This window comes from Octodon degus, unplaced genomic scaffold, assembly GCF_000260255.1.
Source record: "Octodon degus isolate 3935 unplaced genomic scaffold, OctDeg1.0 scaffold00078, whole genome shotgun sequence".
Lineage (NCBI taxonomy): Eukaryota > Metazoa > Chordata > Mammalia > Rodentia > Octodontidae > Octodon > Octodon degus.
The window spans coordinates 2,882,783-2,907,182 of NW_004524654.1; the positions used below are offsets into that span (position 1 = coordinate 2,882,783).

The window sequence follows — 24,400 nt, forward strand, 5'->3', positions numbered from 1 at the left end:
TTTTTTCTTTGAGGATCATTTTCTGAATAAAGACATAATAGGTGTCAGCTGGTTTGGACTTTAAAGAGCTCTGACAGCATCTGCTAGGGAATGGATTCTGAAAAGTTATAGAAAAGAAAGCAGTCACAAGCCCAGTTGATTAGGGTACATGATAATTAGTATAGGAGCCGTCATTAAGAGGACTTCTCTCCTAAGTAGATTTTGCATTCCATGTTTGAGCACTGTCACCACCTGAATGGATTCCAGAGGCAAAATGCTGAAGGGGGTCTCTACTCCTATAGATCGGGCAAATGGGAAGCTTTATTTTTCATAGTGCGGTCTGTTATGGTTTGTGTCCATTTCCCTCGCCCCCCCCCACCCCAAAGCCTCATACAAACATAGGGACAGGCTTCCAGAGTTAGATTAATTCATGATCCAATGCTGGGATTATGGGTGTGAGTGCTACAACTGCCCTGGGGTGGATGCCTGAATACAGTGTAAGGAGAGGAGAGAGGCTTGCTAGCTGCTGCTCCTCCCTTTGCTCTTGCTGTTTTGCTGTTTTCTGCCACCATGAACTGTTGCCCTCTGCCACTCTGCTTTGGAGCCAGCCGAGTATGGACTGAAACCTCCACTAACTGAGCTAAACAAACCTTTCCTTTCTTCATTTTGGTTGTGGGTTATTGTCCCAGCAATGAGAGAAGAGTAACTGAGACATGGTCCAAAGTGGAAGCCGGGTCTTCCAGGTTAATGTTTCCCATTTAACCATAAACCCTGGAAAAGAATGAATAGTCATTTGCTGAGTTTTGCTAGGGAGCGTTGGCTATTAAATGCCTACTGTAACTACCAGGTAATTGAATGTGTTTCTGGAAAGACCAAGTTAAAGTTAAGCTTCTATGAGTTTGTACTGCACCTGAAGATGCTTTGTCTCTGGCTCCCTTTCAACTTTCCAGAGACAGAGAAAATGCCTTGCATGCTGTTTTCAATGTTTTTCTTGTCTCAGCTTCCAACTTGGTTTATGGATTTGGTTGACAAACATGAAGTGCCTCACATGCCTCCAAAAATTGATACTGGAAACCCCCTATGACCTCAGCAAGGAATGCTCTTCAGTGGCCCATCGCAGCTAGAAGGAGTTTCCCTGCTGCTTCTGCTAGGATTTGTCACAGATTTCAGGTCTCAGTTGATCCTGCGCTCCTCCTTTACAGAGCAGTTGTGACCTTACACCATCACACTGCCAGGACATGGTTGTTAGGTGGCTCAGAAGCCCAGGTATTGTTGTGTATTCCTATTGTCAGAGCTGAGAATCTGGCCATTCCTGGGGCAAGTCAGTATTTTTCATTTTCTGTGATGGCTTAATATCATGAACATCCAAGTGTAATCTTCCTCTGTCCTTCACATCTACAAAGCCCCCAGCTTCAAGATAAGGTCAGGTCACACAGTTCCTGTGGATTGACTCCCCTCAGAACTGATCCAAGATTTCTTTTTTTGGTGGAACCGGGGATTGAACTCAGGCCCTTGCGCTTGCCAGGGAAGCGCATATTCCACTGAGCCATCTCCCCGGCCCCTCTAAGATTTTCTTAATTACATTTCTTAATGTATTGGAATCAGTATATGCAGGCAGTTTAGACCTATTCTATCTATATTTTTCAATCCATTTCTGCCAGTTACTTTGATCTGCTTTCCAAGACTGATCAGTGAGCAGGTACTGTGTGACCTCCCACAGTATGGAATCCATACCAAAGAGCACAGGTTGCTTTAGGCTGAATGCTGCCTGGCACTGGCTGAAATGTCTTAAGCAGTGCATTTGCTTCTCTCTGATTTTTTTCCATCTGTAAAGTGATGGAAAAAATGTAATTAAGAAAAAAGAATCTACTTCTTAGGTTGCTTTTAAGATAACATTAGCATGAATGCATACAAAAATTTATGAACAATGCCTAGGATGTAAGTTATGTAAGTATTAGCTATTATAATTAATATTGAAGGGCAATAAGTTTCTTCATATGAATGAGGTCTTCTGGCCATAGGTGATCAAACAAGTGACATTGTCTTAGGTGGGACATCTGCCAAGCAGCTGATATTCTATAACCACATGACCTAGATTCAAAGAGACAAATTGGGCCATCAGAATAAACTTATGAAATGGGCAGCCAAAGTTCTGGGCCATTAACCAAGAGGCTGAGAATAAAGATAATTATAATAACTCAGAGGAGGGGCACGGTCCCTAGTGAGAAATGAAGTTATGAAGTTTGGAGAAGTCAACTGGTTGCGAGTGGAGAATAGGGTGTACACGTAAATTTATGCACATGCTTGTGTGTGCCCATGTGTACACACATGCACACACATGTGCACATGCACACACACACACACACACACACACACATATCCCCAAATCCTAGTGGAAACTTTCTATATCTAGCTCATCTCCATACATAAACAACTCTTACTAAACTCCTCTAAAGTCCTATTTTTTTTTAGAAGTAACTGGAGCAACGCTCAGGTCCTTGAAGTAAAAAAAAAAAAAGAAAGAAACTACACAATAGTAACAGACAGTTCAGCAGATAGATGCACTGTAGGAGCAGGCAAGGCAGAGGATGACACCGGGAACCAGGCAGAGGCCAATTGTGCAAGTTTTAATCCTCCTGAACATTGCTGGAGGTGAATGCAGGGTTTAAACAGGTGAGGGATATCTGATCTAATGTCATCAGTTCTGTAAGATCACTCAAGTAACCATGCTAAGGGTAAATCTGAAGGGTAAACAGGATAAGAAAAAGGGTCCAGGAAAGAAGCCTCTGCTGTCAGCTAATCAGAGCCTGAACCAAGTAATAGTGGTTGAAATAAACAGAAAAACACAGACACGGAGAACATTCAGGGCCTTGTAGTTCAGTGTGGGTTATAAGGAAGCACCTGGAATCTTTACAAGCTTCTGATATGAATGTTGGGATAGATAAACCAGGAAACCATTTGGAAGCTAGGAACTGAGAGGATTGCCTTTGCCCTTGCTGAGCATGAGGCAGTAAGTGGAAATCCATGTGAAGATGTCCTAGTGTGTCTGACTATGTGATTATGGAGTATGAAGAATCACAAAGAAGCAAAGAATCTGAGAAGACATTTAAAAATCTATACTCTGAATGTGTTAGTTGAGAGAAAGACTTCAGTGGAAGTCATTCAGGTGAATATAAGTGGTGACAGGGAGTGCCAAGTTTATAGTTGGGGAACATCAACACACACCGGGAGCAAGCCGAATGAATTCCCCCATGAGTCAAAGACAGGATAGATAGAGAGATGGAAGAGACCCAGGGGATTGCATGTGACCAAGGCTTTCGGCACCAGGGGGGAAGAAATCTCAAGGTGAACAAAGTGTTCTGGCAGTATCAGGTAGAGAAGAATAAAGTTGGTACGAGTGAAAGACATAACAGCATCCATGAAATATGCCAACAGAAAGTTGGCATATTTTTCAAAATTATGTGAATTTGAAAGATACTGAAGACTTATTAGAGATCAAAGCTAAAATAACAAGAACAAAAGAAAGATGATATAGGTTAAAGTAGGAAGGGGGACATAAAGTAAAAAAAAAAAAAAGATAATGTGATCCTTCTGTACAAGAAAGAAAGGTGAAGAGAATAGGAGATCAAATAAAGATCATTTACTTGTATGTTAAATGCGGAACAGAATTGGTGTAATGATGAACTGAGTTAGAAAAGAGAAGTTAGTGATACAGGAAAAAGAGGCCAAGGGTACCCAGGCACTTTGTGAGGAGGCAAGAGAATGCAAGGTCCTGGCACAGATGGATGGATTAGCCTTGGACAGCGTGAGGATCAGTGCTTCCATGGAAACAGCAGGAAAAGAGGTAAAAATGGATGAGAGCAAAGAGGAGTTAGCAGTTAAGGATCCGGCAAGTTGAGCGGTTTGTATCTGAGCAGCTGATTTTCTCAGTGTTTTAGTAACAAGGACCCTTTGCTGAAAGTTGGAAGAAAGTCTCTGCTATGATTGGCTTGGGAAGAGATGGGGAATGAGAGAAAAAAATAACTGCATGGACTAAGAAAACGATTGAACTTAAAGAATTGTGGGGCCACAGATGCCCAGTTGAATTTGAAAGACACTGGTGTAGGGCGGTGCCAATTCATGAGGCGATTGCAGTACTCGAGCTGGGGTGCAGTTCCCAGTCTGTGGAGCAGAGAAACCAAGAAATGGAGGTACTGACTAGGTCTGATGGAAAAGCAGGAGGACATGGAAATCTAGAGTGACTAGGGGAGAGGGATGGACTGACTTATGTTTTAAAGGGACAGAAATGGGGAAAAAGGAAGCTCTCAGCTTTGGAAGAGGTGGAGAAGGGGTCAGGCCAGAGCTCTGAAGGAGAGGTGAAACCGAAATCTGGGACTTCCAAGAAGACTGGTGACAAATACAAGAACAAGTGTGTGTGGTCGTTGTGTGAGATACTCTTGTATTTAAGGTTTCAGAAATAAAATGATTACAACCAAGACCAAAGGCAGGTTCCCCAGTTGAGTCACAGATTTTCTTTTTCCTGGAATGCCTCAGGTTTTCTGAAAACATTTGACACCACAACTGGAGGGCTAAACCTGTTGAAGCCTGGTACAAACCTTACCAGGGCAAGTGATCCTGGTTTGTCACTGAGACTGCAACCGAGGCTGGAAAATACTGAGCAAGCTTAGTCACACCGTTCCTTGGAGTCTGCTGCGAGGCGATGGTAACTTGCAGTGAGACGAGCGGCTTTGCAGCTTACACTGGCATCATGTTGTCACATTTGTTTTAATATCACCTTCCTGTAGCTTAGTGTTAATGTGATAGGAAAGTAAAACTACATGCGCACTTTTAATATTATTATACTAAAATCTTTTATGTATATGATTCTAATGCTATTTGAATCCCATGAAATATTCGGTGCCTGATAGAAAGACACATTAAGGTTACGAGGGAATAAGGACGTGTATCACGGCATTTCTGGAATCATGCAGCAGACAAAGGACTACAGGGATTAGCATTTGTGAGCCCAGGGAGAACTGTTCCAATGAGGAGTTCTGGATATGACATTCCAAATCCAGCCCGACCTTGGGGCCATCACAGCTGCGCTTTAAGCCAGGGGCGCTAGAACGAGAGCTAGTGAAATTTTTCTCTAAAGAACTAGTTAACAAATAATTTTGCCTTGAGAACCTCTTGGTTTTGTGTGACAGCCATTGAAATACAGCTCACAGGAGGATAGAAACAACCATAAACAAAATGTAAATGATAAAAAAACCCCAAAATGGAAATGACTGCACATGACTGTATTCTGATTAAACTTTGTTGGACACTGAAATTTAAATTTCACGTAATCTTAACTGAGTGAAATAATGTTTTTTATTTTTCTTTACAATCATTTAAAATGTCAAGGCCACTCTCAGGCAGAAGAGTCAGGTTCATTTACTTTCTCTCCTGACTCCTAATTTAGGAGATTATGAATGTATAAGAGCAATAATTTAGAAATCCCTGGAAAGCACTAATACATTCAAACTTTCTAGCAGAGTTTATACAGACTAATCTGTATATTTCCAAACTGAATTTAAAAGGGAAGAGGCTTAGTACTTTTAGTCCATATTTTCCATTGCCCTGTCTCTGACCCCCTGAGAACTGGCTTCTGTTAACCCCTAAAGTGACATGTGCTCTGATGCCCTGGTTAGAAAATCAAAAGATGTGTGCCATGGGGTGACTGGATCAATTCTGGAGCTTAGACCAAATATTTAGATGCCCTACTCTATTTAGTAGAAAAATATCTCCCAGGGCTGGGGAGATGGCTCAGTGGCATAAGACCCTGCCTGACAAGCAAAAGGATCCAAGTTCGATCCCCGGTACCTCATGCCGTGCCTACCCTGGAACCCCAGGCATGATGTGCCAGCCCCAAAGCCAGGTATAATGGCACATGCCTGTAATCTTAGAGCTGGGGAGGCTGAAAACAAGAGGATCACTAATGGTCCATGCTGTATAGTGAGACCTTGTATTGAAAGAATATGTATCCCGAGCAGAAGACCAAACTTATGCTAGCACACACAATAAATTACTCTATTTAAACATCACATGGCAATCAATGGTTGGTTAGCAGAAGACATGTTACCTTGTATCCCCTTTCCTAAAGCAGCAGTTTCTTGACTTGGAGCTTTTGATTGGGGCTAATTTCCTCAAGTGTCCAAGCATGCTTGTCTCATCATCCCTTTTTTTAAGAATGAAATGCACTTACTATTAGAGCACAACATCTATCCCAAGAGCAAAGAGCCATTCTGAGATCTTGGAGTAGTTACCAAAGCTTTTCTCTCTTTTCTCCTAGCATTCCTTGGACGCAGTCTCTCAGGCACTATTGAATAGCCCTGCTAGTGGTTGCCTGGAATACAAAACAAGAAAACTCTAGACAGTGGGTTACCTGCTGCCTCAAGGCAAGTGACTTATTCAACTTTTAACATGTAACTAACTCAGAATTGATCAATTTCTTACTCTACTAACACCAATGTGACCAGGATGTCCAAAGAGTATGGATTCATTTTTAATTAAAAGAATAAAACTCAAACATAGAACAAGAGGTAAGATTCACTCATGTGTCAAGTTTGGTTTTCTATATGTGCCCTCTTCAGGAACAGGATGGTTCTACCCTAAAACCTTCACTGGGTAATTTTCAAAAAACCCAAGAAATGAGGTATTGATTGCTACTCTCTCATTATTTAAAAAAAAAGTATGTAACAAAAGTGTTATTCACACTGAAGGTTCATTTTTTTACACTGAAGATGACCAATACTTGACTATAATTTTCCTCACATAAATCTGGGCAGTTATTGCTCATCAACTCTCACTTAACATCTGAGCCTAATTGTGTCATTAGATTATTCTCAACCCAACAATCCACGTAATACTGGCAATCTGTCAGTCCTGGCCCATAAGGTGAAACTTCTGTATCTTCCTTAGACTAGGTTTTTCTTTGGTTCTCTCATTCCTTGTAATCACAGCATGAGCTTCAAAAGCATACAATGATTGTTTACTTGCTCAGAGATAAACGCAGCATGGAGAATATGGTGCTATGATACACCTTGTGACGCAAAACTTGCAGAAGCAAAAGACTTTCATAGAAGAATCCTTTGCACATTTCCTTGGAGGGAAAAGTGGCCTCATAGCTTATCATAGAAATGATCTAGTGCCATTTCCGGACTTAGCCTTATAGAAATCATGACAAATATACTTAAAGGTACTTGTATACAATATTTATCACATTTCTGCTTGTGAAAACAAAAGGTAGACAGCAATCTAATTATATAATAGCAGGTGAGTAATTAATCAATATATTTTTATGTAAGATAGCACTACACGGCCATTAAGATGAGGTACAGCAATATAAAAGAAAGGTATTGAAAGATCAGACAGAGAACCATAGAGTTATTTATGGGGCCCCAATAAAGGAACTTTCAGTCTTTGATTTATGTATTTTTTAAAAGCAATACTATGGATATACGAATTTGCAGAAATTCTGTCATTAGGATGTGCACATTCCAGTGTATATAAATTATACCCACAAAACTGTAAAATAATCATAGAGTAGAAATTAATGTAAGTACAGATGGCAGAAGAAGGAAAGAATGAGAGTTGTTGAAGGAAGAAGGGAAACAGGAGGGTTCATTAGAATATACGGTTGGCAGCCTATGTGCTTGAAATTTCTACAAGGACATTATTACTTATTTATTTGAATTCTACCTGTTTATGGGATACAATGTAAACATGTGATAAATTACCATAGACTTATATATCAGGGCAATTAATGTTTTTATGGCCTTATCATTACTTTGTGTTTGTAGACTTTGTGCTCGCTTCTTCTAGTTGTAGTAAAATATATAATATTACTGTACACTATGCTCATCCCACTGCTCTGGGAGTTTCAGAGCTTCTTACTTTCATCTAACTGTACTTGGGTGCTGGTGACCCATCCTCTCACTGTCCCTGCTGCCTGCCATAAAAGAGTTTTTTAAGTGATTTTGTACAGTGCCATAGAGATTAGCCCTTGAGACTCAAAAACAAGAGTTTGAGATGTAGCCACTAAAACTAAAGTTTCACACAAACAAATAAATAAAAAAATATTAAAATGGCCTGGCAAAAACATTAGTCTATCTTTTGTTGAACTAGCCACAAGATTATTATATGTTGTCTCTTTCAAACCTTTGAGAGAGAAAGACAAATTGAAACACAGGTAAACTAAATTGTCAGTGATAGGGCCAGCCAAATAGCTCAGCAGATTAAAGCACCTTCAAGCAGGTGCAGGGGCTGGGGGTTTGATCCTCATGCTTGCTGTGCTGGCCCCACCCCCAAGGTGCTGCACTGAGACCGCAATTGAGACTGGGCGTGGTGGCGAATGCCTGTGATTCCAGCTCCTGGGAGGCTGCAAACAGGCGGATCACTATGAGTCTGATCTAGTAGTGAGATCCTGAATATCCTGTAAACCCTTCCCTAAAAATTAAAATAAAAAAAAAGTCAGTGATAGTTCAGCACACTGTTTAGATGAAAATTTGAAGTTTTCATTTGCTTTTACTTTAGTGTCAAGTGGGGCAACAGGATTTACGTCAAATTAAAGACTATGTATGAATCCTATGAGTGTGAGGTGTTTGTGTGTGGTATTGGGGATTGAAACAGGGCCTTTTCTCTGAGCTACATCCCTGCAACTGTTGTGATTTGTATGTAGACGTCCCCCAAGGGCTCACAGGCTCATAGATGGGGCTTTTCCAAGGTGGCTGGATATAGAGTGTATGATACTGGGATTAAGAATGTGTGGTACCAAATCATCCACTGATTGGTTTAGCATAGTTGTAGGTGTGGAGAGTGGGAAGGCTCACCCTGAGTGTGCAAGGCACCACCCATCAGGCCTGTAGTCTGGATGGAATAGAAGGGGAAGAAAAAGCAGCCCGTTGCTTGCTTCCTCCTGCCTGTTCTGCCCAGGGCTGTACTTCCTCTATAATGTCCCTTTTCCATGCTGCCCTGCCCTAGAGCCAGCCTCTAGAAACTGAGTTGAGATAAACCTCTCTTCCTTTAACTTTGGGTGTCAAATATTTGGTCCCAGTAACAGGAAAAGCAACTAAGACACCAAGCTTTTTTAAACTTTAAGGCAGAGCATTGCTAAATTGCAAAGACTAGAACTTGCAACCTGCTTTAGGATTTGTAATCCTCAACTACCCAGAGCTCTGGGATTACAGGAATGCATGACAACACTTGGTTCTGAATCCATTGTAGACAGCATTGTACATCTTATCCTACCCACGCTGTGTCAGAGAACCAAGCTACTCCCCTTACTTTCTTGTGCTTTGACTTAGATCCTATTGAGAAGGCTAAGGAATGACCCTACCAGATGTTTGAACAATAGAAAGGACTTAGGTGATACACAGATGCACCTCAGAAGGAAATTTGGAATTGAACTATTTGGAGAATTTCATTAATAGGGAAAAGAAGGAAACCTATCTGTGTCATCAAGGATATGTAAGCACAAGGGAGCATGATTACGTACATGGATTCAGTATCTTGTTCTGTTTCCTTAGGTCCTGACCCAGAGATAAGGACTTACTGTGAATGCTAAGAAATATTTATTGCCTCTCATATCTCTGGACATTCAATAGCAAGAAAGCATAGACCCACACCAAAGAGAGGAGGTAAGGATTACATTTTCTGGTTCCTCCAGAGGAGATGGAATCCTTCTAGCATTCTGCAGAACCTCAGGATATTGAACCTATGCAGACCATTCTGGAGAGAATATATTTATGATTTTTTTTTTTTTATTTTTTAGGGAAGGGTCTACAGAGTGTTCAGGGTCTCACTGTGTAGATTGGACGCGTAGTGATCCATCTGTCTACAGCCTCCCAAGAGCTGGGATTACAGGCACACACCACTACGCCCTGTCTTAATCTCCATCTCAGCATGCCCCGGGGGTGGGGCCAGTATGATGAAAGTTATTTTCAACATATATGAAGTGGGCTTGTCTTTTTTGTTTGCTATGCCAGCCTTTTCTGAAGTGATGGACCTTGGGGTTGTTGTTAAATCAGATGGGTGTGGCCTGATCCCCTCTAAGGATGTCCAGTCCTTCAGAGGGGAGATTTCCAGGTTACAAAGAATCTCCTCAGCTTTTAGGGACATACAGCTAAAAGAATAGCCTGATCATGTGACATATGGCTGCTCACGGTACAATCCCAGGCATTTGTGTCCCGATTGATTATGAATAGAGCACCTTCCTCAGCTATTAAATCAGATAATAAATTAAATGGCCACCTTAACTAAAAGTTATTACAGTCCAAGTCTAACTTTTACGCTTAAGTTCTAACTGCTGGATCATAATTGAATCACAATCGCACTCAGGGTGCTGCCTGTCTCAGAGCGGTATCTGCAATGTGAGGAGGGCCATCAGACCTGAAGAGCAAAGCTGAGCAGAGCAGAAGGAAAACAATGGTTAATTCTGGTGGGGCCAGGAGACAGGACAGCTTCCATAGGGAGAAGGTTTAGAGCAAAGGAGGAGAGGTGTCACGTATGGGAGGGGGGACAGTAAAGTGAAGGCACAGAGGTGCGAAATAACACTGCACTGTAGAGGAGTTGCAAGGTGACAAGAATGCTGGGAAGTGTGGAAGTAAAGTGGATCTGGGCCACTCAGGGCCCTTCTTGCCTGGCTAGGGAGTTTCAACTTCATCTTACAGAGCCAAAGATCTCATACTGGCCTGGACTTTTGAAAACTTTTAGGCATAAATTTATTCTAAAATTTATGTAAAGAAGTCATACAATTAAGAAAATAATAGGGCTTGAGTGTTCATGTAGCAAAGAAGTATTACTAATAAAATATGCACTCCCTGGATCTGACTTGAATCTACTAAATCTGCATGTAATAGGACGAGCTTTCAGGAAAATTCCTTCTGTTCACATGGGAAATGTTGAACTGAGGGAGGGTGGGAGACAGGCTAGAGGTCAGGGTATGATCTGGAATGCAAAGACAATTTTCTAGAGATAGAGCAAAAAGAGTTGGACCTAGATTAGAGGGCTGGACCTAGACAGCAGGGTTGGAATAGCAAAGTGGATGTGAGGTGACTGGGAGTCTACGGACAAGGCCTTATTTCTGATTAGATAGAGATAAAGTGAAAAATGACTTATCAGCGACTGAAAGAATGTTGCCAGTACTGAAATGGGAAACACAGAATAAGGAACACAAATAAGGAACATGAAAGAACTCACAGTTTCAGCTTCTCTAGGTATAAAAAATATGAAAGTTTTCTCTGTCACAATATGTTTTCAATATTTCAATACTTTTGCCATATTTAATGTATTCAGTACAGGGTCTACCGTGTCTCAATACAAAGATCGGACTCATAGTGATCTTCCAGTATTCAGCCTCCCAAGTGCTGGGATTACAGGCAAGCACCACCATGCCCAGTCTCAATCACCACTGTGCCTCAGGGACGGGGCCAGCATAGCACTCTAGGGATCGAACCCCGGTCCCTGCATCTGTCTAAGTGGGCGCTTTAATCCGCTAAGCTATCTGGCCGGCCCTTTATTTCTTACTATTTAGAATCTCCTTGTGACTCTAAGCCTATGCAGATCATGTTGAATTGATGAATTTAATTCTGTCTTCCATCTTCCAGGAAGAAGACTTTACTCATGATTTCTAGCAGGTCTGCTTTTTGAGTAAATTTGATCTGATCACTATTTATGGAGGCATGTACCCTTGACCTTCTGGCATCTCCTATTTTTTGTGTTTTCTTCTCTGACTTTTGTCACTAACCTGCTAAGTCTTGTCATTAGGGAGCAAACCCTCATCAGTCACCAATCCATAGAGGAATTACCCCTATCTTCCCTGGAATTGCCCCTTAAGGATGGAGATGTGTGTTAATGCACCAAGTGGCTGAAAGACCGCAGGATCAGCCACATCTGTTCTCTTTGCTTGTCGTTATCTTTTTTTTTTTTTTTTCCTCAGTCACAGATACCTGAGCCTGAGACATGACATCTTTTAGGAAATCCAGTTAAATCCCAAGCTTTCAAACAACTAGGTTTAGATTTGCCCAAGGGACATGAGGAAGTGGCTTGCAAATTGTTTTATGCGGAGAACCTCTCAGAGGTCCTGGGTTTTGCCTATAATCTCCCTGGGCTCTTTACAGAAAACCTTATTTCTCTTCCAAGGCTTTTGTCTCATCCCTTTCTGGACCTGCCTTCATCTTCCTAATGACTGATTAAAACTTAGAGCCAAGATCATTACACGGTAAAGCCCTTCCCTGCTGTTCTTGGTTTAATTTCTGAGGACCCAAGAAAGATGTCTTAAGAAGAATAGGAAAGAGCCACCTTTCTGCTTACAAACTGCATGGCAAACAACATTCGAGTGGGAAGGCCTGTCTTCTAATAGCCCTTTCGTACAGGCTGGGTGTGGACAATATTTATTTCTTATTCTTAAAAGACAAAGCTTGCGGGGGGGGGGGGTGTCAACGCTACCCATCTTCGTAACTTTTCAGTTTTGCACGCTAATTTTGTTGCCTGCGTGTATGCAGACTCAAGCTCTCACGTGTGCACGCTTCCCCTCCCCTCAGTGCCTGCTGATTTCATTGTACATTGAGCAACTTAGGGGTTTCTATTCCCAATTATTTCTTTTTCATTTCAGTTAAGAGTCTGAACTTGATGAAAACTCATCCCTATTCCTGATGTGCACACTTAAGCTGCTGCTCAGTTCTATTTGCAAAGAGAGGTTTTGGAAGGCAGTGTCTAAATACTAATCAACAGAGTGCTCTAGTTGGATGTGTTTGTGTATTATCTTAACACTTCATGACATATTTTAATAGGACAAGGGTTTAAAAGCCGGAATCAGACATAGCTTGGTCTGTTTTAGATTGTTCTTTGTCAATTTTTTTTTCTTGTGATTATACAGTTTTGCTTTATCATTCCTTTGATAACAATTTCTGCATGAAAATTGACTTTATATTTCATTTTTCCCGTCTGTTATCTTAGCAGCATTCGTATACAAACACCCTTTGTGCAGCACTGGTAATATCACTGATCAGGCAAAGCTGTGCTGTAAGAAATCAAAACCATAATAATGTCTTTGGGTTTTGCATTTTAAATACCGCATTCATGGTTGCACTGAGGTTTCTGATCCCTTTCCAGACATTACAGAGATTACCTTTGGTAATGCCTATTTCATTGTACTTTGATATAAAATAATGTGTGTCATAAATCATCCAAGTGACTGTCATTAAACAGGAAAGCGCCTACTTATGATATGTAACAATTTGCTTTTCTAATTTGAAGGAAATTGAGGCATTTTAATTATGGAAAGTCTTTGTAAAGGAGACCAAAATTCAATATAAAATTGTATTCCTCATGGTATTGTAGGTTAGAAATAATCAAATCTTTATTCATTAATTTTACATTGCTTTTTGTATGTGCTAAATAAAAATACCATAGAAGATATTCCTAGCTAAAGTCCTATACTTTCATTACCATAAATCAGAAAAAGTTACCTTTGCTTATTTAAGAAAAAGATGCAAGAGAATTGATTGTTACTGAGGGTTAATTGGCAATTGTGAATGTAAAAAAAAATAATAGAAGGTGGAAAAATCATTGCCTGAAAATATGGGAAAAAAAGCAAAGATAGGCCATAAAAACACAAGGGGTGGGGAAAGGGCTCTTTTAAATTATTGGTGTGCTTCATACTTTTAAGATTACTTCCATTTGGAAAGAGAAGGGGGCTTGGAGCCTTCCCAGTGAAGAACAATTGAAAATTATTGGAGTCTTCCTATTTGATGGTGATCAGCTCTGAACATGGGCATTGTAGCATGATTTAAAGTTATGAGAGCTCTTCAAATTGTTTAAAACATTGATTTTTTTTATGAAATGGATTTCCACATTTTATTTCTCCAGTGACGAGGTAATTACAGCAGCCAGGAAACCGAGTTACTCCATTTTGCAACTAGGATTTTCTCTTTGCCCCTTCCCCTCTTTCCATCTGCACAGCCCCCTCCCTTAATAAGTTTTTTAGTTTCCCTTCTGCTGGGATAGACACATCATTCTTTGTTCTTCCTCATAAATCACTCTGTGACCAAGAAACCAGGAAGTTATTAGGGGTGAGGGGAAGGTCAGGTTGAAAATTCAGATTGATCTAACCTATTCTTGCAAAAGAGCATTTTGCCTACCTCAAATCCAAAGCAGAGCACCAATGCAAGGCTGTTCTGATGGGACTTTTAATAATGCTTCATGGAGGAGCAGATTTCAGTAGCTTTTACAATGAGTGTTAAAAAGATGCACAGGAAGAAAGAAGTTATCATCAGTAAGTAGTTAGTTATAGTTACATCTGCCCACATACATATACCGACAAAGCTTTGCTTTTTCTTTGCTCCTAATTTCTCCATTCTGTCTTTCACTCTTGCTTTATCTATCACTGATTGAAACAGTTGAAAAGGACATTCCAGAATGTAGTGTGGAGGTTGATCAAACTGGAATGAGGGTCTTATAGTTGGGAAACCTGGATATTATTTCTCTCTGTATGTTAGATATTACTTTTATGGAAACACACACACACACACACACACACACACACACACATTCGTCATATGCAAACCATCAAGGCACGTGATGAGAGATAATTAATTCAGGGACACTAATTCAGATAACGATTTCTATCTTTCCAATTCCTAAAAAGAGAAGCCCTCTTCCCCTTGCTCTGTTCTCTTCCTTTTTTAGCTACACTCTTTGGGAAAAGACGGAAGAAGTGCTCCCTGTGCTTTGTAAAAAGCTTTATCAATGTGAACTGAACATAATATGAGGTTTTTGTCAGGCTGATCTCACACCTGCCACACACAAGGTTTGTTGGCCTTTTATGCACATCATAGCTTGAGTCTAAATCTAAAGGAACAGCAACAGCGATAGAGCAAAGCTGTCCAGATGTTGCTCAGTCTGTGTGACTGTAAATTTAAAAGTACCAGCTTCCCAACCAGACTTTAGTGCAATGGGAACTATATGAAAATTCCAAAACACACTGGTTTATTGAAGTGTCTGGCCATTTCTATATGAATTTTGGAACAGATGTACTGAGGTAGGCAATAAAACTGTGATAATAAGGAACATTTCCACATCAACTCACTCCACCACTAATCTAAAATGAGAAGCAAAACTCAGCAGTGGTGGAGAGTGATTTTCATTGTTTTTTTTCAACTCAATAGCACTAATACAAATTCATCCTTGATTTTAGATTTAGTCAAAATTGAGGGAGAATTTTGATATGGACATAATTACTATATGCTCAAATTTATTTCAAACATGTTGACAACAGAAAATATTTCTGTTGACAACAGAAAATATTTCTTTTAATCAATAAAAGCTATACAAAAACATTATATAGGCCTTTGATTTCATCCTTATAAAAGTTTTATCATTTTATCATTATATAACACCCAAGAAGCACCAGTTAGGTGCCAAGAATCTCTTCAGATTTTGATGTCAGTGTGATTCCAAAGGCCAATACTGGAAGTTGAAGTTCACACTCCAGAAACAAAGGGCTAGGTTTAGCATGCCTCTAGTTGGATCACAACTTTACAGCTCATGCATCTGGATAGAGAAAAGATACCAGCTTTATGGATTGCTCTTGCTGCCTTCTTGGTTTTAACCACAGCTCAGCTCGTTGACGTCTCCACTTGAGGACATTCCAGGAAGCACTTCCAGGAATGGGACCCCTGGAATTGAAGCTAAGTCATTTGTATTCCTTTCAGGGAGTTGCAAAGCAATGTATCTAGAGCTTTGAAACTAATGGAGCTCCCTTGAACTTCTAGCCATTTTTCATAGCAAGATTGATATATATCAACAGAGAGATTACAGCTCTTGGACGAGGAGGAAAACTTAATTAAACAAAAATGGAATGCGACTTATGTGGTCACACACAGATTCTTAATTCTTTCTTGGCTCTCTGTCTACTAATCTGTGATAATTAGAAATTGGATTTATAAGAAAGAATGCATTCATTCAGATGCTGCCAGGGGACAAAAGAGACTTGGGAAGTGAAAGAACCATTTTGTGGGTAAAGGAAGAAAGTGGAGGTGAGATGCAGGCTGCAAACGCAAGACAGCCCCTGAAGAAATGGACTCCAGGAAGACCAGAGAGGACATGCATGTCACAGAACATACATGAGGTACAGGTACGTGCAACTCTCCTTTTTATGTTTCTTTTGTCATCACATTTGGGAAATGTTGAAGCTAGAAAAGGCTCATTTACTCTACTCTGGAATTAATTTTTTTCCCTAACACCACTCAGTTTTCCAAAGTAGGTCATTTTGTTTTTTTTTTTCTTTCTTTCTTTCTTTCTTTCTTTCTTTCTTTCTTTCTTTCTTTCTTTCTTTTCTTCTCCTTTTTTAAAATAACATGTTTACCACTGATATAATCATATATTTTCCTGTTACTTATTTGGAAACAGACCCATAACCCTAAGAAATCAGAAAAATGACAAACAGCAGGAGGAAGCAGTAGAGGCAAAGAGAAACAAATGTTAGTGACCTCTATTTATGAAGAAAATCAGCTCTTTTCTCTGAGCAGGCTTCTTAGAGACAGAAAGAGGTCCAAGGTCCTTGCTTTCTGCTGTTCTTTTTTTGTTTGTTGTTTTATTTTTCTTCTAAGATGCTTGACATATTAAAATGCAAATATGCCCAAGATACAAATTTCAAAAACTGTGGTGCATTCCAAATATTTATATTTAACAAATTAATAATTGTAAAGCACACAGAAATACAATGGCCATATGTTTATATTCATTTGAAGAGAAGATCAAAAAGTCCAAGTGGGAAGCTGTCATGAATGTGAGCCCTAGGACAAATGGCTCATTCCCAAACTGCTCGCTGCACAGCTACAAGGCAGACATATGCCAGACCATGAGTATGCAGCATTTCTTAAGTTTCAAATTCAGGGAAAATAAGAGTAACTTGCAATAGTGAGGGCCAGGTACTTCTCTGAAAGCACAGCGAGCAAAACAGCTCAAAAAGTATTGGCCCTTCTCTTCTCTTTGTTATTTTTTTTCTATTTTATTTAGATCAGACCCTGAAAGATGAACTAAGGAGAGTACTTACCAGTTGTGAATATAGTTCAATGAAATTTTTCTTGCCTTAAAATACTGACCTATGTGATGGGAAGCTGTGGGCCAGCAGTGCTTGGTGGTCACTGGATATGAGATCCCGCACTCCGTGCTCACAAGGAAGGAAAAGAAAGAATGCAGTCTTTGGGCTCCCTGGTGGCCAGAGGTTTTATGCTGTCCTGCTTTTCTCTTCTGCTTTTTTGAAGAGAGATTGCCATCAACAACTTCTGACATTGCCAGTTGTATGGATAGCCCACTACTATTATAGGCTACTGGATTATATAGGATTATTTTGCTAAATTCACTCACCTACAATATTTAAATGGAAATGTAATACCCATCTCTGACAAAACTAAACAAAAAAGGGGATACAAATGAAGGACCATTTTGTATCTGTATATACAAAATAGTTAGGATAGATGTATAGTTACTTTCTCTTAATTCAATGAGAAGAAAGATTTGTACTAAAAGTGTTTGGACAAGATATCATGTCTGCATCTTGTACTACAAATAACCATTATGAAGACAACAATCTGCAATGTATTAATTATTGAGACTGTCCTACTAATCAGTTTTGAAACTGTCTCACTGCTATTTGTTTCTCAATGACATTAATAAAAAATAAATAAAACTCAGAAGAAAAACTGATACCTTTCTTTGATCTGCTTTTTTTTAAAAAGTTTTAATTTATTTATGTGTGTGTGTGTGTGTGTGTGTGTGTGTGTGTGTGTGTGGCAAGCTCAGCCCACCAGGGGGCGGGGCTGGCTGGCATGTGGTGCTGGGGGATTGAACCACAGTCCCTTACTTTGCTAAGCTTGTTCTAAGTAGGTGCTTTAGACCACTGAGCCATCTCACCAGCCCTCTGCTTTGTTTTTTAAAATTGCATTTTATTAGGAAAAATTTCTAACATACAGAAAAATAGAACACAAGGGATGTGCAAGCAGCCGTAGCTAATATTCACGTGCAGTCAGTGATGAGCTGGTGGATGACAGTGCCGGGTGTTGTTCTTCCGTGATAGTCTTTGGTTGGTGCTTGTGTACTTGTACCACTAAAGCGCATACGCCTGCACCCACAGAAAACTTCATGATTGCACTTGAATCAGGAGAACTGTTGTTATTGCCATGGAAATGGACATTTAAAGTCAACAAGGTTAGCACGACTCCTACATTCATGCTTTCCTCATTTTTGAGACTTGTAAGTAGTTTAAACAAGGAGGTTAAAAACAGCTGGCGAAATGCAAAATAACTTTTTATGCTTAACCATTTGTTTTGAGTGAAGCCAGAATGTGTGTGTGCACGCGCATGTATGTGTGGAAAAGGAAGCAAAAAAAAAAGTCAGAGAAACAAAAATATCTCAAGCAGAGTGAAATTACAAGTGCAATTTCTGACTGGAATCTCCAGAGCACATCTGGAAGTGAAGTTTTCTTACTGTGCAATGATAATGTGAAGTTCAGGGTGCAACAAAAAATAGTTAGCAGGGTCACAGAGGCATCTCACTGTGTAAAGGAAAGTCGTCCAGCTCCATGCCTAGGTTTTCTTTTGATATTATCACCATGAGATAATATAGTTTCCAGTTAAAGACCAGTGTCAGGGATGAAGCAGAGCTCCCTGGCCTGGAGAACATTTATTCATGTGCTTAATTGGCAGGAATTCCTAAATAGAAGGACAGCAGCTGAGCATTCATGGCAACTGGGAATTTTGTTATCTACTACCTGTGGCCAGAGGAGCTACCACCGGGGATATTACTGAATCTCTGCCTATTTCAGCTTTCCCACCTGTGTGAGCCCAAAGATAATGTTCATGCTATCAGTGGCTAACTGCCAAAAATGCTAAAAGGAAAAGGTGATAGGTGATTGTGAATTTAGATCTTTTTTCAACCTTAAAAATTGTTCATGAGATGGCGAGAAGCTCAGCAGATGAAGTGCCTGCTTAGGTAAGTGCAGAGACCCTGGTTCAATACCCAGCACTACATGCCATACCCACCCCAGGCATGGTGGTGTACACCTGCAATCCCAGCACTGAGGAAGCTGCAAGCAAGAGGATCAGTGAGGCCCTATATCAAATTAAATTAAATTTTTAAAAAAACACTTCATACAGTGCTCTAGGATCCTTGGGACAAAAGAGAGACCCTTCTCAGTTCCCTTTGTGGCTCACCCCACAGAAGGCTCTGGAACCTGGACTGACCCAAACTGTCCAGTCATGCAGGGTCCCACACTTATTAATGCTCTCCTTCCACCATCTTGAAATTCTTCTTTTCTGAACAAAGAATTGGCTCCACATCTTACTTTGTGCTGTTTCACAAATCTAGTATCCATTCTTTTCCAAAGACTCTTTAAAAGCAAGCTACTATTTCTGTAGTGGCATGACTATTTTCCTGAGAGGTTCTGCATGGTCTATACATATCTACAGCTTCCCTTATAGACTCAAATATGAGATGTATCCTAGTTGTCTTAGTCTACAGATGCTGCTGTAACAAATTGCCCTAGGCTGGGTAATTTATAAGCAACAGAGACCTACTGGTCATCGTTCTGGAGGCTGTAAAGTCTGAAGTCAAAACACCAGAGGATTCAGTGTCTAGTGAGGGCTCACAATGTTAAATGAAATAAATTAGACACATAAGTTTAAATATTGCATGGTTTCTCATATATGAATAAAAAGCAAAAATGAAAGACAGATAATAAATAGATAGGTCTTTTATAAAAAGGAAAGAGAAGCCCACAAGGCTGTCATCAAATGTATTAAGCATTTGGGCCTGCTAGCTCTTGACCACACTTCCTTAGCCTATAAAATGTCTGGATTTGTAAATTATTAGAGAGTTTTGTATTATTTCTTTTTAAGAACCAGGAACTCAAATACTGTACCATAAAACTTCTTTTTAAATATTTACTTCCTGCAAATAGGGACAAAGCAGGATTTCTTTCAGTCAGCAACTTGCATAGAGCCTGATATATGTTACAATTAGGACAGGTAAAAAATAATTCTGCCTTTTTGTGGTCTGGCTCCAATTTAGTACCACTTGAAACAGGTGGTGTGTATAAATCAGATAGGTGGAAATCAGAGCATCCATTTTGGGAATGAGGCTTAGGTCCACAGAGAATTTGGCTTGCTAACATTTTACTTCTGTACTAGGGTCGTGCTCCCTGGGTCCCATGTTCCACCTTGCTGGGGCACCCTGGGGCATGAGGAAGTGGAGAGAGGCACCTTGACATGAAGATACCTCCGGAGAGAACCAGCAAGCGCTGGGACATTGTTGCTGCCTTGCTTCTCTCTAACTCACTATACTGAGAAAATTATGGACAGAAAGTAAGAAAGTAACTGTGCCCATAGAAATTACTCCACAGGAGAACATGATGATTAAAGAAATAAACATTTCCTTAACAATACATATAAGAAAATAGGTATTTCTTCTGAGTTAAACGTATGATAATATCAAAAAGAAATGTCATGCATTCACATTCTAATGCCTGAAAATCAATTTCTTAACATGAAAAATAAATCCTCTAAGGAACTCAAAAGCTCAAATATTTCCCAGTTATTTAGGAAGAGAAAAGGCTCACATTGGGGAAGTTTAAATTACCTTAATAGCACATAGAACATTGGGTATCTTAATAATATTCCTTATTCATGGGAACAGCCATTAGAATGTCTACACAACCACAAGTCTATAATAGATTTGTTAAAGTTTCATGCACTTGTAGAAGTAGAGATAGCTTTTTATACAATATTCTCTAATGCATCGTTATAATGGCAATGGGCCTGCCAAGGATTCACCATTTACCTGGAGTCAGATTGTTGCACCAGTTTGACAACCGTAGGCTTGTGGCACAAGAAAAAAATGTGGCTAGCTGAAGGAACTTTTATGATTTTTGCTACTAGATTGCCTGTCTATCCCCTCCCCACCTTCATGTTGAGGCACTAGGAGATTTGTAGGTAGAAAGGCTAGAGCTGCCCCATTGAAGCACTGGCCCTTTAAGACTGGTGTGTTCTGGATCCCACTCAGGATAATGAGAAATCCAGCATTGCTCAGAAGGAGAATTGAGCTCTGGTTTGAGTTAAGCTGGCTCTGGGACACTCCCTTCCTTTACACACCACACTTTCCTGGGTGAGAAGCGGAACTGGGATTCTTATTGCAGGGTTCAAGCTTGATGATATAACAGGGCAGAGCAAAAGATAATTCAGTTAAGGGATAATTGAGGGGGCCATCTTGTATGCAAAAAGCATATTGCATAGGGGCAAGGTGGTCTCCCTGGCTCACTTACTCCCAAAGTTTGCCCTCATAATGCCAAGAAGAAGGGGCTCATGGCCGTGGATTGAGGATCTCAGTGGGGACCCATCTCATTTCAGGGAGTTTTTTGCGCATCTTGAGAGGGCAGGAGCCTCTCAGGTGATTTATTGTAATGATGATGATTATTGTGGGATTATTACAGTTACCATTGGCAGAGTTATAGTTAAAAATTTGGCAGTGTTTGTATAGTAAATGACTATTTTTACAGCTAGCCTATAAAAGTTTATTTAGGTCTGAAATTTGATATACAAGCTCTTCATCCCAGAGTGCTTTCCTTTCAAATAGAATTTTTAAAAATGGTTAATAAAATTGGTCTGTCTAATTTTCCTGAGTTATATGAGTATTTGGGAAAGCTCAAAATGTATCATTTGTATGGGCTTTCTAACACTTTTTTTTCTCAGTTGGCCTTGAGTTAAAACAAGATGCTATAAAATTTAAATTATTTAAGTTGAGCCAGGACAAATTGAGAAGAAATATTATGTATAGCACTAGACTAGAGAAAATGAGAGAAGCAGGCAATCTTTATATTTAACTTTAAAAATTCTGTCTGTGGCCCAGGAGAAGGGGCCCTTTTGGAACAATTAGCACTGTGCATTTTCATTATGCATTTTGTACCTCTAAGTGCATAATCATCTGCTGGTGCCTACCTGATAAATAATGAGATTTTTATTTCACATTTGCATTGTTAATTACAGTATATTACAGAAATAAGATTCCAAGCATCTGTTATTAATAGACCATAATTTCTTAAATAGCAAGGGCACTTTAAATAGACAAAGAGAAAGCACCCTTTATTGGGGGCCCCCTGACCTGCTGATGGTCTTTTGTTTGAACATTAAGGTAGATATGGCAGGAATATCATGGGGGGGGTGAAAAAATCACATATATGGAAGCTATCAAGACACAGTACACTGGAAGTCCCAGTCTAGAAAGGTGTTGAATGCTCACCTTGAGAAAGGAGTGATGGTTTTTGTAAACAAAAAGCAATAGAATCTACCGACGTTCAGAAGGTAAAATCCCACGAGTCACAGGTTCTGATCACAATGTGAGGACTCAGTTTAAAAGAACCAGTTCTAGGGGATCTCTGGGTCATTGCCATCACTAATGAAGAGCCCTGAGTCCTCACTGACCTTGAAAGGCTAGAGCCAAAGTGTTGGCTGTCCTTGCAACCCTTCTTTTTATCCAATTTTTGGTCTGCAAACTTCAGTTGTTAACCCTCCAGAAGAGAAGCTTAATGGCATTATTACCCTGTAACAGAGGCAGTTGACCTCCTGAGCAGGGCTCACCCCATTCCTACGTGGGGCCTGAACGAGAGGTGATGTTGTGAGAAGAGCAAAAACTACAACTCTAGGGGCCTGTGAATTCTCCACTTGCTCCACACCATGGCCCTTTAGGTAATGGTTAAACTCACTGAGTAAATGGGGTACAGGAACACTTACTTTTCTACCCTCAAAGGCTATACTAAAGACAAAAGTCCAAAAAGTGCCCCCCGCCAAAAAAATAAACAGATGCATGATCAAAATGCAAGTAATCAAGTAATGACTGCCCTCTGGGAAAAGCTTATGTGGAGGTGTCTTTGAAGTCTATTCTCTTTGGCAATAGATTTTTACAGCTTTGTTGGCCACTGCAATCAGGGCATAGAACAGTTGTAGCACAAAGGGTGTGGAGCATCATTAAGAAGCGCCCACAAGTTACTCCTTATTACTCATACCCTTTATCCAGTCCCAACCTGATCTTGTCTCGATCACAAAATTTTGTCACTTTGAAAATGTTATATAAATAGGATCGCACAGTACACAACCCTCAGAGAGTGATTTTCCATTCAGCATAAAGCTCTTGGCATGCACCTAGGATGTTGCTTATATCAATTATTTATTCTACTGTATTGCTGGGTAACATTCCTTCACACAGATGCTTTCTGTTTATTAACTTTTGGCTATGATATGGAAAGTTGCCGGAGCATTTGTGTACAGCTTTTGTTTAAAGACACATTTTCATTCCTTAGGAGAAATACACAAAAGTGCGGTTACTATTTTTACATGGAAAGTGTATGTTTCACTGCATTAGAAACAAACAAACTTTTTCAGAGTGACTGCGTCATCTGAAATACCAGCAAAGGATGGAAGATCCAGTTGTTCTGGATCCGCATTGGCATTGCACAGTATTTTTTCCTTTCGCCACTTGGGTAGGGGTGCAGAGTCACGGAAGCTTCCATCTGTATCTCTCTGTTGAACAATGATTTGAACACCTTTTTACGTATTCTTTGCTATCTAACTATTCTTGGTGAATTATCTTTCTTGGTGAATTATCTCTTCAAGTCGTTTTCTCATTGAGAAAATCAGCTTTTGAAGTCTTTCTTCTGCATTGTGTCTACTCTCCCTCTGGCATGTTCATGAGAAACTAGTAATACATTAAGTTGCTTATCTGTTATCATGAATGTTGGCTACACTGGGCTGGGCCATAACAGAACCCTCATGGCAGAAAGAGTCCTATTATTTTATAATGCATCTTCTCTTGGCTCCATATTCCAGCCCTCTACTCCAGGAATATCCACCTTTTTTTTCAACAGTAGCAAGAAAAACAATTTTACCAATTCCCAGTGATGAAAGGAAAGGAGAATGTAAAGCTAGGACGTCTCAAAGGAAAAAAAATGCACACCCAAGGGTGTCTTTAAAGAAATGTGGTGAGATTAGAAGTCTGACTCCCATCAAGAAATCAAGATAATCTGATGTATAGCTATTTCATATAACATAATAATGGATTTAGGGGTTGATTAAGTACCATTAAAAGTAGAAAGAAAATTGAGAATTTCCCTTATCAAAAAGGAGTATTTCATTCACTTTTAATGTCTTTAAAATATTTCTTGATTTACAAGGCTCTGTAAGTTTTGCCTTACACAAACATATTTTCCCATGTCTACCTCTTTTCTTTAAATTAAGATACATCTAAAAATTCTGAGGACGGTGCACTTTATTTTTTGTGTATGCAAATACAAAAAATATGTTGAAGTTGTTTATATGAAATAAAGTTTTGAAAGTTTTCAATCTAACCAAAA

The 24,400-nt window shown here is 39.8% G+C and overlaps 1 pseudogene; it reads right to left on the reverse strand.

The window, feature by feature from the left end:
* The window catches only part of LOC101561284, a 48,621-nt pseudogene that overhangs the window by 11,784 nt on the left and 12,437 nt on the right, over nt 1-24,400 (reverse strand).